Source organism: Macrosteles quadrilineatus, unplaced genomic scaffold, assembly GCF_028750875.1.
Source record: "Macrosteles quadrilineatus isolate MER2022 unplaced genomic scaffold, UCM_ALF_1.0 Scaffold_9__3_contigs__length_116548681, whole genome shotgun sequence".
Taxonomy (NCBI): domain Eukaryota; kingdom Metazoa; phylum Arthropoda; class Insecta; order Hemiptera; family Cicadellidae; genus Macrosteles; species Macrosteles quadrilineatus.
Window position 1 is genome coordinate 101,858,734 of NW_026542602.1, and position 14,641 is coordinate 101,873,374.

The window sequence follows — 14,641 nt, forward strand, 5'->3', positions numbered from 1 at the left end:
TGTGTAACTCTGAGGCATTTTTGTGAGCTAACTTAAACTGAACCATTGCACGAAGCCCTTTGCGATAACAAAGCGCCTAGGTTATGGTCGAAGTTATTTGGAAGTGTAACCTAATTTTGATAGGATTCCTCTTATGAATACAATATGTTTATTCACTTTTTTACGTAATGATAAAAATAACAACAAAATGCTTCCAAAATTACAATAAATATAGCTGAATCTACGAAAGGCATAGCAGTGGCATGTTATTTCAGTATTTGAATACAAACTACTCCATTTATTGGTAAAACTCGAGGGTTGTCCGTAAATTAAGGTCTCCACCACAACTACGTTATCTAGTTCAAATTCTATGATCAATATCGTCCATTGCTTCATCCACTACTACTCTAGATATTATCCAATCCTCACGAGACAATTGGTCTGAAAAATATTGAAAACGTCAAAATTGCACCAAGGATCACGTTCAGTGATAAGAAATTATTTCTATGGCCTTAGACGTCAACCGCTATTTAAGTACACAATCAGTTGACAGATGTGAATAGAGCAAAGTGATTGCACATAGACAATGGATTGATGGAGTTGGATATGGTCTTAATCATACTTAAGAGGTCATTAATTGACACAATATCTGGTGATAGCTAAAATTATAATGATATACAATCCAAGCACTGGTAAGAGTGGATCACTACAATAACACTCTATTTTATTCCCGGATTGCTAAGATGTTACGTTTATTTTGGATTGTTTCCTATTGTAGTCGTTCACACATTATTATGGGACGATTCTGGGCGCACAAGAGATCCTATTCCAACTTAAGGCTGGTGCCACAGTTATAATTTTTACCGGTGAGATTTGGTTTTTCCACTTGGCGACGCACGTGGAAGAGTTTGACCGTGGCCACACTCGTCTTACGAGATAGGTTTTTCGGGCTAACCAGCAAGACTAATAGAGCATGCCACACTGGCAATAAAAATCGTCCGTGTCCATGATCCGCACTCCATCACCCCCCCCCCCTATAAGCACACTGCACAGGTCAGGTTAAAACTATAAACGTCCGTGGAAAAGATTCAGGGAGATAAGATGATTGTGCCAGGGCTTTGGTGTTTACCAAACCCTAAAAATGTTAATTTCATATTACGTTATAAACGCCGTTCTATCAAGTACGGTACACTTAAAACCGGTAGGTTTTAATACTTAACCTACTTACATTTGCAGGTTAAGTCTAAGGGCCATGTGGCTCTAACTTTGCCTGTTAAAATAAAGGATTTTCATTTAATTTAGTTTCCTACAAGTAACAGGACACTTACCAATAAAAGTTGCATGTTTAAACCAGATAGGCCTATATGCTTCCTTTAAAATAATCCAACTCACCCAAACTGTACGATACAAAAACAAAAGATAAAGATTATGTCCTGAAAACAATAAACACAGGAAATGATAAAATCTTGGATTGCAATAACAAAATAGAATTAAAATTAGTGTCGCAATGAATAATTTTAGAGATGGTAATACGATATCCGACGAGTGTAGCTTGGATTAGTTACGTGAGTTCATAAACTGGAACAAACAATAAAAGGCTAGGTCGTGTTACAGAGATGGGTTTGTTGTGTGTCAAGCCTTCAAGTTACCAGCTTAAGTCACACAACCCCATTTTCAGCTTTTTTAAGTTTTACTTTAAATTTATTCAGCGACGGGGATTATATAATAAAAACTAGTTTGTCATGTTATTTAGCAAGAAGAGTACCGTTAGTAAAAGAAAATATATTGGGTTTTTAAATAACTACTTGATTAGTAGTATACTATTTATTTTCTGTTGATAAAATCTAAGAATTCTTTTTTCTTGTTTTCTTACGGAAAGGTCTGATTTAGAGACGTAATAAAAATTCCTCCCAACTCTAGTAAATATATATCTATTGATTTTTTTCCATTTTATTTTTATTTTAACATGACGGACATAGCTATTTGTGTATTAAGAGCGGCAATGACTGTTTGTGATCCTACTAGCATAATTACTTATAATAACACACGGATTAACTTTTTAGCTGTATATAAAATTTCATGTTATTTGCTTGGTGGTTGTTAACTAACGTACCGGATCCGCGGCTGTGGTTGGTGTAGAAACGACAACTGTGAAATCACATTCCCTCTCTACTAGAGCATCAATGAGCTATTTTGCGTACTGTTTAAAGTATGGCAATAAGATCATTACCATGCAGAGGTAGGAAAACACGTATAGCCTACATTAGCTTTCGTATCTGATCCGTCACATCAGCAATCATTCGATCAAATCAAAGAAATTATTTTATCATTACGTAAGTATTCCGAAAGTACAGCTTGATTTCAGATTAATTTGTAAATTTTTTATGTTAACCATTATTATTAGTGAGAACTATAGACTCTTCAGCTATTTTACTATCATGGAATTTTTATTGGTCAGTCACTATGTTTTTATAGAATTTTTTACTAAAATCTTCCTAAAAATAAACGTTTTAACGGGGACTCATGTAGCATTCTTTGATTGTTTTAGTTCTACGGCAATTCAACCTTTTTATAATAGGAATGTGAAAATCGAAGTCAAATGAACATTCATCTAAAATTTATCCTACAGAAAGTAAGGTCGTACATACGTATACAGGGAAAAATTTGTAGAGTTACCAGTGAGCTAAATAACGTATTTTCTAAATAAAATACTAAAAGGTTACGGTTTGTTGCTAAAGTTTATTTTACTTTGTAGTTTTTATTTGTTATACGAGAATGCTCAGGTGTTTGTTTAAAAAATAAAGAGAATTCAAAGTTTATAGTAACAAAGTTAAGGGATATATATTTTGACATAGAATGTTAGGTAGTTTTTTTTTTGTTTTTTTTTTTAACCGATAGAGTGATCTTTCACTCTACACTAAAAAAAAACCGATCCAACATGAGGTTTGAATTTAAAAAGTTTCATTAGTATAAAAATAAGAAAGGACAGGTTGTTTTATGCTTTTAAATAAATAAATATTAGAAGGGGTATATAATTCTTGGTGGGGCAAGGTAAACTTAAATATACGACAAAAAGTTCATAATTTTAAGATTCAGACTGTGGCGTTATATAGGTCCAAAGTGTACGTAATACTGACCTAAATTAACCTACTTTAACCAAACAGCGAATGCACTTTACGTGTATTTTATGTTTATTACTACTAAATGTAAGAAGTGACATAAACAGTGAGGTGATATTGCCAGTTGTAATACTTCTTATCTTTTCCAGATCTTTTGTAAGAGGAGTTCTGAGTGAATATCCATTTTACACTTATCTTTAGGACGTACATAAAAGTGAATCAAGAGAACTGTAGATTGTATTGTTTGCGAGACCGTGTATATGAATTTTATGTATTTATTTATTTCTTCCTATTGTTGCACCACTGTCGGTGAGGTACGTAGCGGTATGGGTCATGCGCGTTCTCACAAAAACTTAATGTGCTAGTTGTTTATTTACCAATTTTCACGATTGAGATATCTTTGGGTTGGTTGTACGATTTCGCAACAAACGATACTCAAAGAACGATATTCAAATTGGATTTTTTAAATATGATACCTTGTGAAACAAGTGGTCCTATCTATCATTATCTATTTACTAATTACAAATAAATGTAGTTTAAAAGTTAAGAGTACATTTTTAAACTTCCATTTAGACAGACATACAGAATATCAAGCTGCCTAAACCCATGTGTATGCGATGTTATTTTACTAATTTGGCAAGGGTGTTATTGGGAGATCTCAAACAATCTTATTTTTAAATCTATACCTATAAAAGATGCAAATTCACAATTTGCATCGAGTAGAACTTAAAAACATACAATCACCTTGAATATTGAAGCATCAAACAATTAATTGTTTTGATAGAAATTCCAAGAAACTCTTCATCTCAAATTTCCATTATAATATTTCCATGTAATATTTTAGTTCGCTTGTTTATAGATCCATTTTGTTCACATTTGGTAAATTTATTTATTTCATCCTATACAATTAACGTATTTCAAAGATAATTCACGTTTTCCTCCATCGTAGAAGCAAGCCTAAGTACTCATTACACAATTGTTATTTTAAATCATGAATAAATACATTTTTGGATATATTTGAGTTAAAATCCAATCAGAAATACTGGATTTTGCCTAGGCTGCAGGTTTAATATGTTAGTATAATAAGGTAGTATTAATAAGGGTTAGTATAAAAAAATTATATAAAACAAAAGTGGAGAGGAAAGTCTGAAACTTGAAAAAACTGATTTCTCATTAGTCAACGTAATGAGGCTCATCACCAGCTTCGATAATTGCTTAGATCTTAGAAACAACGCTCATTACTGAGAAAAAGTGTTGTTTTTCATACGATATCTTAATATTTCGAGAATATATACTAATATTGTAGATTATAATGCATGTGATCACGTCCTGAAACGTTTTTTTGCTGCACTTTACTTTAGGTCCTACACTCTCATTCGAATGAAAATATCGATTATTTGATTGTTTCTTTCGTTATATCGTTTAGTTAGTTAGGTTAGGTTAACCTTACCTAACTAACCAAACGATATATCGAATGAAATAATTGATTAATCGATATGTCGATCGATATTTTCATTCGAATGAGTGTAGGACGGTAGGACCTAAAGTAAAGTGCAGCCGTTTTTTTACAGTACCTAATTGTTTATAACGATGGTTTTGGATAAATTCAGTGAGTAATACCATTTTAGAAAATAATTACTGCTAAACATAGTTTATATGTTATATTAACACAATATATAAATGCCATTCCGTTTGCACGTATCTAATTTCAAATGTAATTTTTATGTAGTAAAATTTCAATTGGAAAAGATGTGTAAGTAAATATATGAAAACTATTGAAAATCACTAACAGTTTATTTTAAGAACTTTAATGAATCTTGATTATGTTTATGCCTAATGAAACACTCTTATTTTAAGAACTTTAATGAATCTTGATTATGTTCATGCCTAATGAAACACTTTTTACAAAAGGGAGAAGACACTCTTATTTAATGTGCTAAACATTAAAAGTGCTAAGTACTAAATATCTAGGGTAGAATCGCCATTAAATAATATTACAAACAATTTTTTTTAGTTATTTTCAGAAATGCGCTTAAAGAAAGACCCTGTGATATTTTAGTTGTCATCTTTACAAATATTTTTTTATTCAGTTTTTGGTACAGAGGGTTAATACAAGGGAAAAAATCTAAAAGTATATGATCAGAGTACTGTATGATAAATATAATAAGTGTATACGACAGGCGAAAGCTATTCGCCAAAATAGCGTGCGCAATTTACCAAGTATGTGTAGGGAGTAAGATTTTACTGTGAATCCACCTAGTGAGGTGTTATTGAGGGTTGTAGTATTTATCATCACTTGCGGCTCCTCGTGAGGACAGGTCTGACTGAATATTCATTGCAGCCTTATCTTTAGGGCGTATATAAAAGTGCAGCATCGCTCTGAATGCTGTAAATTGCCACCTCTGGTAGTAATTACTACAATGGATTGCCACACTAAAACTTGTAATGTTACATTTTACTCCTAGTTTATATTTTCATGGTTTTGTTTATCGACGAATTTAATGTAACCGTTGATACATTTAAAATGTTGAGCGATTAATTTTATTTGCTAAATTACCTTTCTGTCTTTATTGATCATACAACTTTATTTAAATTTCATGGTAGCTAAGTATTTATGTAACTAATTAAAATTTTACTTTTGGAGTAACATGTAAACGAACTAAATTAAATGGTCCTGTCACCTCCCTGAATACCCACGATGCAGCAGACCTACGTATTTGTTATCTTTCTTTGATTTTTCAATTTTTGTTGTACAGGTTTTAAAAAAAATATTATTTTTAAGCTCGATACACCCTCTACGATTTAGAAATAAAATAGGCGCCGCCAATACGTGGGCATGCGACCACAGCGAACTCAAAATCTGCTTGTCAATCCTTTAAAGCCTATACTAGTTCAAAAGGTCTGCTACATTGTGTGATAGGGAGATAACAAATGTGTTATGATTAGTTTATGCTTTGCTTAAATTTGCTTGTTGACTTATGCCAAAGTAAGTGACTGGATATTTTAAATTAGGTATAAAACAATGATTTCGGGAAGGAACAAAGCTAAATAAATATTTGAGAGCAAGGTTAACAAATTTAACAATTGTATCAAAGATTATTTTAGGAGACCTAATAGTAACTTTATATTCGTTTATTTTCTTTTAGTTATGTTCAGCTATGTTCAGTTATTTTTTTCCAATTATATGATAATAATCTGAAGACGATTTTTATCGTGTCATATTTTGCTAGCTCGTCCAAATTTTTACTTTTAGCTATGAAATTTTGCCTCATGATATTGTCATCATTGTCTTTATTTATGATCAATCAGTTTATTTTTAATAACGTTAGCGATGAAGTATTATATGAGCCGTATTACAAATTATTGCTAAAGGTGTACAGTGTATTTTCATCAGAAAAAAAGAAAGAGTAACACAAGAACTAATGGGCCAACATGTTAGCAACGTGATCATTCCTAATGGAGCTACTCCAGGTAGAATTTGATATAGGCATTACAGAAAATAATAATATAGCGATGGGCCCTACTTTAATAGATAATAAAGGTGTTTTCAGAGTTATATATTAATATCTGAATAGTTTGTTTATTCAAATTATTGTCATTGTTTATTTATTTATTTAAATGCTACAATACAGACTTAAGTCCAATTACATTGCAGCATAGTACAAATACTCATAATACAGTACATACTTTTGTGTAAACACGTGTCAAAATGTCTTTTGTTCATCATGCAGGCAACAACACAATATTAAATAAATAACACTTTACATAAACAACAGTACAACAACAACAAAAATGAGCAACTTAAATTATACAATAAATAATTTAAACAATAAATATTTTTATTTTATCAATATTGATTGGTAACTGACATATCTGTACAGTCATATTCTAATAACTTACAGACGATACATATAAATATAGTAAGATGTACTTGTTTTCGTGTTGACGCTCTATTGGGTACAAAATATGAAACTATAGTTTTATTGACTATGAATTTATGTTTTCCTACAGTTACCTAACAATGTACATGTTCTCTCACTGATTTGAGAAAGCAAAGTGGCCAATTCGCTCACCAGTGAGACAATGTTAACATTGTCTCACTCTAATTACTTTGTCTCACTTCAGATTTGCAACGTGAATGCATGAAATAGTAAGCGCGTAACATGCAGACTAGGCCGTATGCGCTTGAAATACGTTAGCAGCACTGGCTGTAAATCAGCTGGTCAGCTGTTGTACTGTTGTATCATTAAATGTCATATGAAAAGTTCATTTCCGTGTAAAAATATGTTACGTTTCCTTACCAATTTATTTGTTTTATGGTATCTGTAGGAAAAATATAATGTGCAACTCGAGTGCAAAGTGCAATTGCCTCACTCGAGAAACAATTCCTCTCGAGTGAGTCAATTGCTCACATTGCTCACTAGTTGCACAAATAGCTATTTGATGTCAAACGTACTCCAGCAGGTGCTTGTAAAATATTTTTAATAACAAAAACTAAGTATTTAGGATAATTACAACTTGTACAGTTGCAGTCACCAGGCAATAGCGTAACAATGTTCATTACATGTTTATTGATCAATAATGTAAATGTATGACTACATTATGCTTTTGAAGTGTCAACAAAGGTTATAATTTCAGCCAATGGTTTTACACTAAGTACATTTGGATTAAGTTATGTTCCAGCCACAATAAGAGAATTATTACTTCAAAAATATTCCAATGAATCACCATAGTAATTTTGTTGTTGTACACATGTAACTGAAGAACTGTGTTCAAGCTAAAATTAATGTAACTATTTTCCTTGGTTGTAAATTTTTCAGTACACATAAATATGTCATATTTTTTCTTGTATAGAGGGTGAATCTTGTCAGGTGTCCATTATTGATTTTAGACAAACAGTTGGTCCTACACTTCAACCAAGAATGACGTAATTATCATGGATTTAAAAAGGTTTACGCTCTTCCTTAAGGTGTATTTTGTAAGAAAAAATGTAGTTAATCATTGTTGGATCAACAGTTTGTCTAAATCCAATACTGGCCAACTTTAGAAGATTCACATTGTATATTACGCTATTCGGGTTGAACTGTTATGTTGTTTCGGTTCCAATACCTACTTGTGAGATGTGAGTTTTGGTTGTATGTGTGAAATAAACACTTTTTTAATAAAACAAAGTATTTGTAAATCACGCTTTTTTTATTCCTTAAAATTTTCAGTCTGAGTAAACTTGGTTCATTATTAGAACGCAATACCTGCGGTCACTCTCCTATTAAAAGAGATAGGTCATGTTTATGTTTGTTAAAGGCTTTTATTGGCTTAAAACCTGAGTCTCAATGAAGGTTTAAGATTTTCTTTCTTTTAAAGAAGATTATGCAAAGAAATGTGATAATGTCTAGCTAAATGTTTTCAAACAGATTTATTAGATTGTTTGAAATGTCTAAAATGTAATATAATGTAATATAATATGTAATACAATAATATAATAATAATATCGTTATATACAATGTAATATAATATAAGGTATACGCGAGGAGTTGACATATTTTGCCCAAAACGGTTTCATCTCCCAAACTTTATGAATACACATAAATGATATAGCTACAGTCCCATATTATGATGTACCATAAAATGCATAATAAGACGTTAAATATCTATCTACTTTATGTTAGTCTTAAATATTATAGCCATTAATAATTGGCACTATAGTTAAAACTGTAAACTTATTTCATATTAAATACCAATAGTATTAATGGTATGTTGGTATAAAAAGTATAATATAAATTTGCTTTCAACAAGTAAATTAGATATAAACTTTTTTGAATTCCACAAACTGAAAAAATTCAACAATTAGTTCTTGTTCCAAATATTAGATCGTTTTTACAAGCTTTTTTGACCAATATGTAAGTTCAAATATATATTCATAATAATAACATTTTACATAAAACTGTTAATATGCACGCAATATTAAGATATTAATTAACTTATTTTGTTATACCATTTATTTAATTTAATCTTATACAACAATAATATCAACGAAGAATTCCAAATAGTCTGATGATTTTGATACTCTTCTTATTATTTCTCAAGACTTTAGAATGATTGAGAATAGTTAAAATGCTACATCCAAAGTCATAGGATTAAATGGAACAGAACAAAATATACCTAAAAATAGGTGAATTTTTATTTAAATTTAGATTGGAGGCTAAATACATATGTTTTTATATATTTTGTATTGTATAACACACATATTAATATCATTACACAGCAGATAAATTAGGATATCTAATGTGAAAAAAAACTATTAGATCCTCAGCATTAGCTTAAACTATTTACTTAAAAACACATTTATGAATCCGGCATTGATTTAAGGTTCACCCCTATGATAGCTTGGGTGGATTTTATACGTTTGTCATACAGTAACATATACCCAACTTATTATCGTGTAACGATATTATACAGTGGTTGCAAATGTTTTTCCTGATTAGACAGTCATCAACTTCCCGATATTGCGATATTGAATCGAAGTTAGTATAATTCACTAGACAAGATTTAAATTTCATCAACACTTGTTTCAATGACAGGGACATATGCATTAACTGTTTGAAAATATTACTTAGCTTTGCAAACCTTGGGCTACACGCAATGTGTTACTTTTCTCCGGCGGGGAACTTTTGATAAGGGCACTGCTTGTTGTGTGGGTAGTGGTGGGGTACAGGGTGGGTGTAGGGGGTGTAATCACCACCTGTCGAGGGTGGAGCAGTTGCTTTGCCGCCACCGTGCCAACAACCTGGGTTCGCCGTGACACAAGTTTGTTTTCGTATTCCTGGTCGTTTTAGTTAGATTTTTATTTGTGTGCGTTTAGGGGAAAAGGACGATAACTGGACTGCTCCCTGAAATTCGGGAATTCGCTAAAAAAGTAAATGGAAGTGCTGCTTATGTGCGTAATCTACTTCAACAAGTAATTATTTTATGAGTACCTAATACGTTTGAATACAATTATTTATAACAGTTACCTTACGATTTCTAATATAAATAGATTTATATTTTGTATCGATAAAATTTAAGGATGTAAAATAATTTTAACAATCAAAACTTAAATGGAAATAACATAATTGATATCACAATCCATTATTTATATTGCTCTTGAAATGATACATGTTATGATCGCGGTATTAACTGATTGCAAATTTTTTAGGGTTTGTCAACTGATAATAACAGATTATTGACTAATCGACGTAGACGTTTAAGGAGTTAATCTGATCAAAAATACTACTGAATGCTGATACTGAATAATACTGAATCATCTATCGTTCAATATCAAGGATAAATTTAGTTAAAATAATGGCACTTAATATCTAGTGATTATCAATATCGTTTTATTACCGCCACAGTTATAATAATTATCTAAAAGCTTCCATAAGAACAGTAATCAACTGGTTTGGTAAGTGTTTTAATAATTGGGATTTCTTGCTAATTTTGCACCTAAGAAGTTTTAGATACGACAGTTAATTTTAAATTTTAACAGATGTCTTCCAATTGAAATCTATATTTAAACGATAAACGATATTTTAAATCTGGTGCAAAACTACATTGGAAAGCAGCATCTTAGTGTTTTATGCGTGTAGGCTAAGAAATAAACCAGGGACTTTTTATTGTTTTTTTAGTACATTAGTTTTTTTGTGTGAGAATGTATATAACTGAAAACGTTCATACTACAAATGTATAACGCATTATCCAAGGCTTGGTAAAAAATAACAAAGGTTATTTTCAGGTTGGTTATATTTATTACAACAAAGTTATAATGAATTAGCTCAAACTTTACCTCAAGTATAAATTTGTCCACCAATTTCCACTTGCAATTATTTTGAATGTTATACTAGCAGTTTTACTATTTATCGTTGACGTAATACAATAGCAAACTATGCACGTATGCTTGAAGATGGATTGTCGTAGCCTCAACAAATATCAGTATTGATTTTAGCAACAATTTTGCCAACGTATGCAAGTCATACGATCACGAAACGTTGACATGCATTATTTCCACGAAACCATCAGAGGAAGTCTGTTTTATACGAGGAAATGTATCCACTGGTTTGTACAAATATTGTGCTAATTACACGAACAAATAATAAAGTAATTTATTATTTCTGAAAAAGTATAAATTAAGCATTATTCCATTCGGTGGTAGGTTGAACAAGTTTGTAAATTAAAATACATTTTATGGTTTTGTTCACTAATGAAAATTGAATATACCATTATTATAAACATTATTAGTTACCGTCCACGAAGAAAATTATCACATAGGTAGTTTTTAAATACTGCCCACATTAACATTGACAACAGTTACTCGAATTCCGACTCTAATGATTAAAGTATTTATGATTTTCTCTACAAATAATATCTTTTTAATTTACTATAGTAATAAATCGATTTTATTCTTGAAATAAAATCTTTAGATTGAATACTGAAACAGAAACCAAATTTATGAAATTCAACATTGATACATTTGATACATGATTGTTAAGATACCAACAGTTACAAATCATGAAGATTTGTTTCTTTTAAAGAAAATGAAAAACAAGTAACGAAATCTAGTTTCTTAAAACTGTTTTAAGAACTTAGAATCCATGATTTTGATTTAATATTTTTCTTAAAAAGGAATATTTTTCTAAACATTAAAATTAAAAACTATTACCACCAAAGTTTTACGCACATAACACATTTTGTTTAGATATAATCACCCAAATTTAAAATACATAATAAAAAACATCATACGAAATAAAAAGATATAAGGTAGTCAAATAAAATAAAACCTTATTAGAATGAAATTATATAATCACAATTTATTTGGTAACGCTTACTTCATACGTTTAACATTATTGAATTCCAATACATGCGTCAACACAATTGATTGTACAATGAAACCACTTTATATTATGTTTGGTATTTACAGGAAATTCTTAAACGATGTTGATTTAGCTATAAAAGGAGCATTTCCTATTCACTGTAATTCTGTGTTACTCAACGCAACAGAAAATAATTATTTATGTAATTCAATTTAATCCAGTAAAACGGAAAATGAATCATTATAATCTTGCTCAAATATATTCAACGTTATTGTTATACATGTTCACCATAACGGATTATGCGTGTATTTATATTATTCGAATGCGATCCTATCATATCAGTTAAAGGAATAAAGGCCCCTGAATTCCATGATCCAGTTACAATGTCTTTTTTTTCAGTCGACCACATGCAGCGAAGTAGTGAAGCTATGGTCTAATAAAATAAACTCTGATAACGAAGTCCATAATAAGTAGGACAAATAGGTAATAGGTAGGAAAAGTAATCTTCGAGCAAAAAAATATGATTCCTTAAGTAAAGAGACAAAACCATAGATTGGTACCTTTCTTTACGAACGAGAGTCCTATGCTGGCAAAACATAGAACATAGGAAACATAAACATAGGAAACATGTCATAAACACACTGTCATGTTGTTGAACGAGAGTCCTATGCTGGCAAAACATAGAACATAGGAAACATAAACATAAGAAACATGTCATAAACACACTGCCATGTTGTTTATAGGTCTGATGATGATGAGGGGGCGTGGTAATTATTAGTGTTTCACGTCCACGACCGGGAGTAGGAACGCGACAGTTTTCATGCACTTTAATAACTTCACAGGTCGGGGGTATATCACAAATAAAAATTTTCATTTCCGTATCACTTTCATTCAGGACATCTTTGGGGGAAAAAATATGAATATTGACAAACGAGTTAATAGTATGAGCATTACATGAAGACTAGGAAGGATCGCGAAACATCACGTAACAGGTGCAAGGGTAACTGTATATATATATGAAGGAAGTAAATATGATTCTGCACGAAACAGATACATTTAATAACCTTATTATTGCAAGCAAAATTAAATCCCTAATGATACAACGGTCTTCATTGAATTTTTTTACCAGAATGTCATGTAAAACGGTTTAGTTTGCCATACTCAACAATGAAAGGTTAAAGACACTTGTAAACATTATTAAAAACGAACACTTAAGTAATTAGTACATAGTAATTGTCTGTAAAGCAGACTGAATTCATAATATGGCCTTCGTTAGAACAGATTATAAATTTACACTAACCTTTTGCAAATGAATATATTAAAACCAACTTTATCACGTCAAAAATAATTTTTCAGATATGAAAGTCACTCTACTCAATTCACACCTGTTATGAGAGCTAAATTGGATGTCAATATGCCTGTAAATTTGTCGCCTGGAACGACTTGTATGTGTGAAGTGCTGGGTTAATTAGATCGTTCGTTAATTTTGCCCCTCGTCACTTCACTTCGATTTTTAAGAATCGTTAATAACGAAAAGGGAAATTTACAACAGTTGGCTACAATCCACTTATTATATTTTTTTGATAAAATATTTTTGTAAAATTAACTTGAGAAGGGTAATGTAGCATTTTGTGTTGAGTACAAATTTTTGACCAAAATATTGTAGGCTATTCGTTAAAATGTTATTGTGTGCATTAACAGACTTACTTGTTTTAACATCGAATCAATCACGGCAAGAAAGATTGGCGGAAATGACAATGTCATTGAGACCGGATATCAATCTCCGTTGTTTTAGAGGATGTCAAAATGTCAAAATCAAAGCCACGCACATGTAACATGTAACAGCAGACACTTACGAAATATCAACTCGTATAATCCTTTGAAGCGTATACAGGAGTTTCTGTCTTATAAAACGTTTTACAGTGAAAACAATCCCTAAAAAACGAACGTATTAATATAGCGTTTAATTTAGCGTATTATTCTTTGATCTAAACAATTTTGGAGAGCATTGTTTACGTTTAACATTAATCTATTTAAACTTAAACTATTTAAAAATTAAAGTAAACGGTATTTTTAATCAAAAATAATTTATTCCAATATTATGTATACATAATAATGATTGACTTAACTTCTGCCCGACTCCATGGAGTATGATAGGACCGGCTTAAATTAAGGAGTAACAGTTTTATTTTGAAAAGAGTTTCATAATTGTGGAATCGTAAACAAATTGTTTTCTATTTATATGTGAATTCATAGATTTATGAATATATTATTAACCACAAGGTATTTATATCAAACACTCACTATTTATATCTATATTTAATTGTAGTACAATATTCTCAGGAATGAGTATATGTTTATACTAAGAGTAGAATCTTGCAAATTGTTGAAAAAAGTTGATTTACCATCACTAAATGCATACGCAAATCATATTCATAGCATAGCTCAAGACAAAAAAATATTGCTTTTGCTAAAATCTATATTAAAGCATATTTCCAATTCTAGTTATCTAATCTAATTACAACACAGTCAAACTGTAACATCTGAATCTGACATTCTAAGATTGATATTTGCTGGAGAAATTAGCACTAGATTGAGCTGAAAATAACCTCTATATCGTAAATCTAGAAGGGAGGTTACTTTATCCTATAACTCAGACTGAATTTGAAATCGGTTTCCAATATTTCACCTAACAGCTGC

General features: G+C 30.8%; 1 protein-coding gene across 1 annotated transcript in view; it reads left to right on the forward strand.

Annotated features, from left to right (window-relative positions):
* The first annotated feature begins 9,881 nt into the window (after positions 1–9,881).
* Positions 9,882–14,641, forward strand: part of LOC129004173 (metabotropic glutamate receptor 2-like) — a 53,101-nt gene continuing 48,341 nt past the window's right edge. Inside the window, exon 1 of the mRNA XM_054432630.1 lies at positions 9,882–10,053. The gene's annotated coding sequence lies outside the window, so the exon portion shown is untranslated. The remainder of the gene's footprint in view (positions 10,054–14,641) is intronic.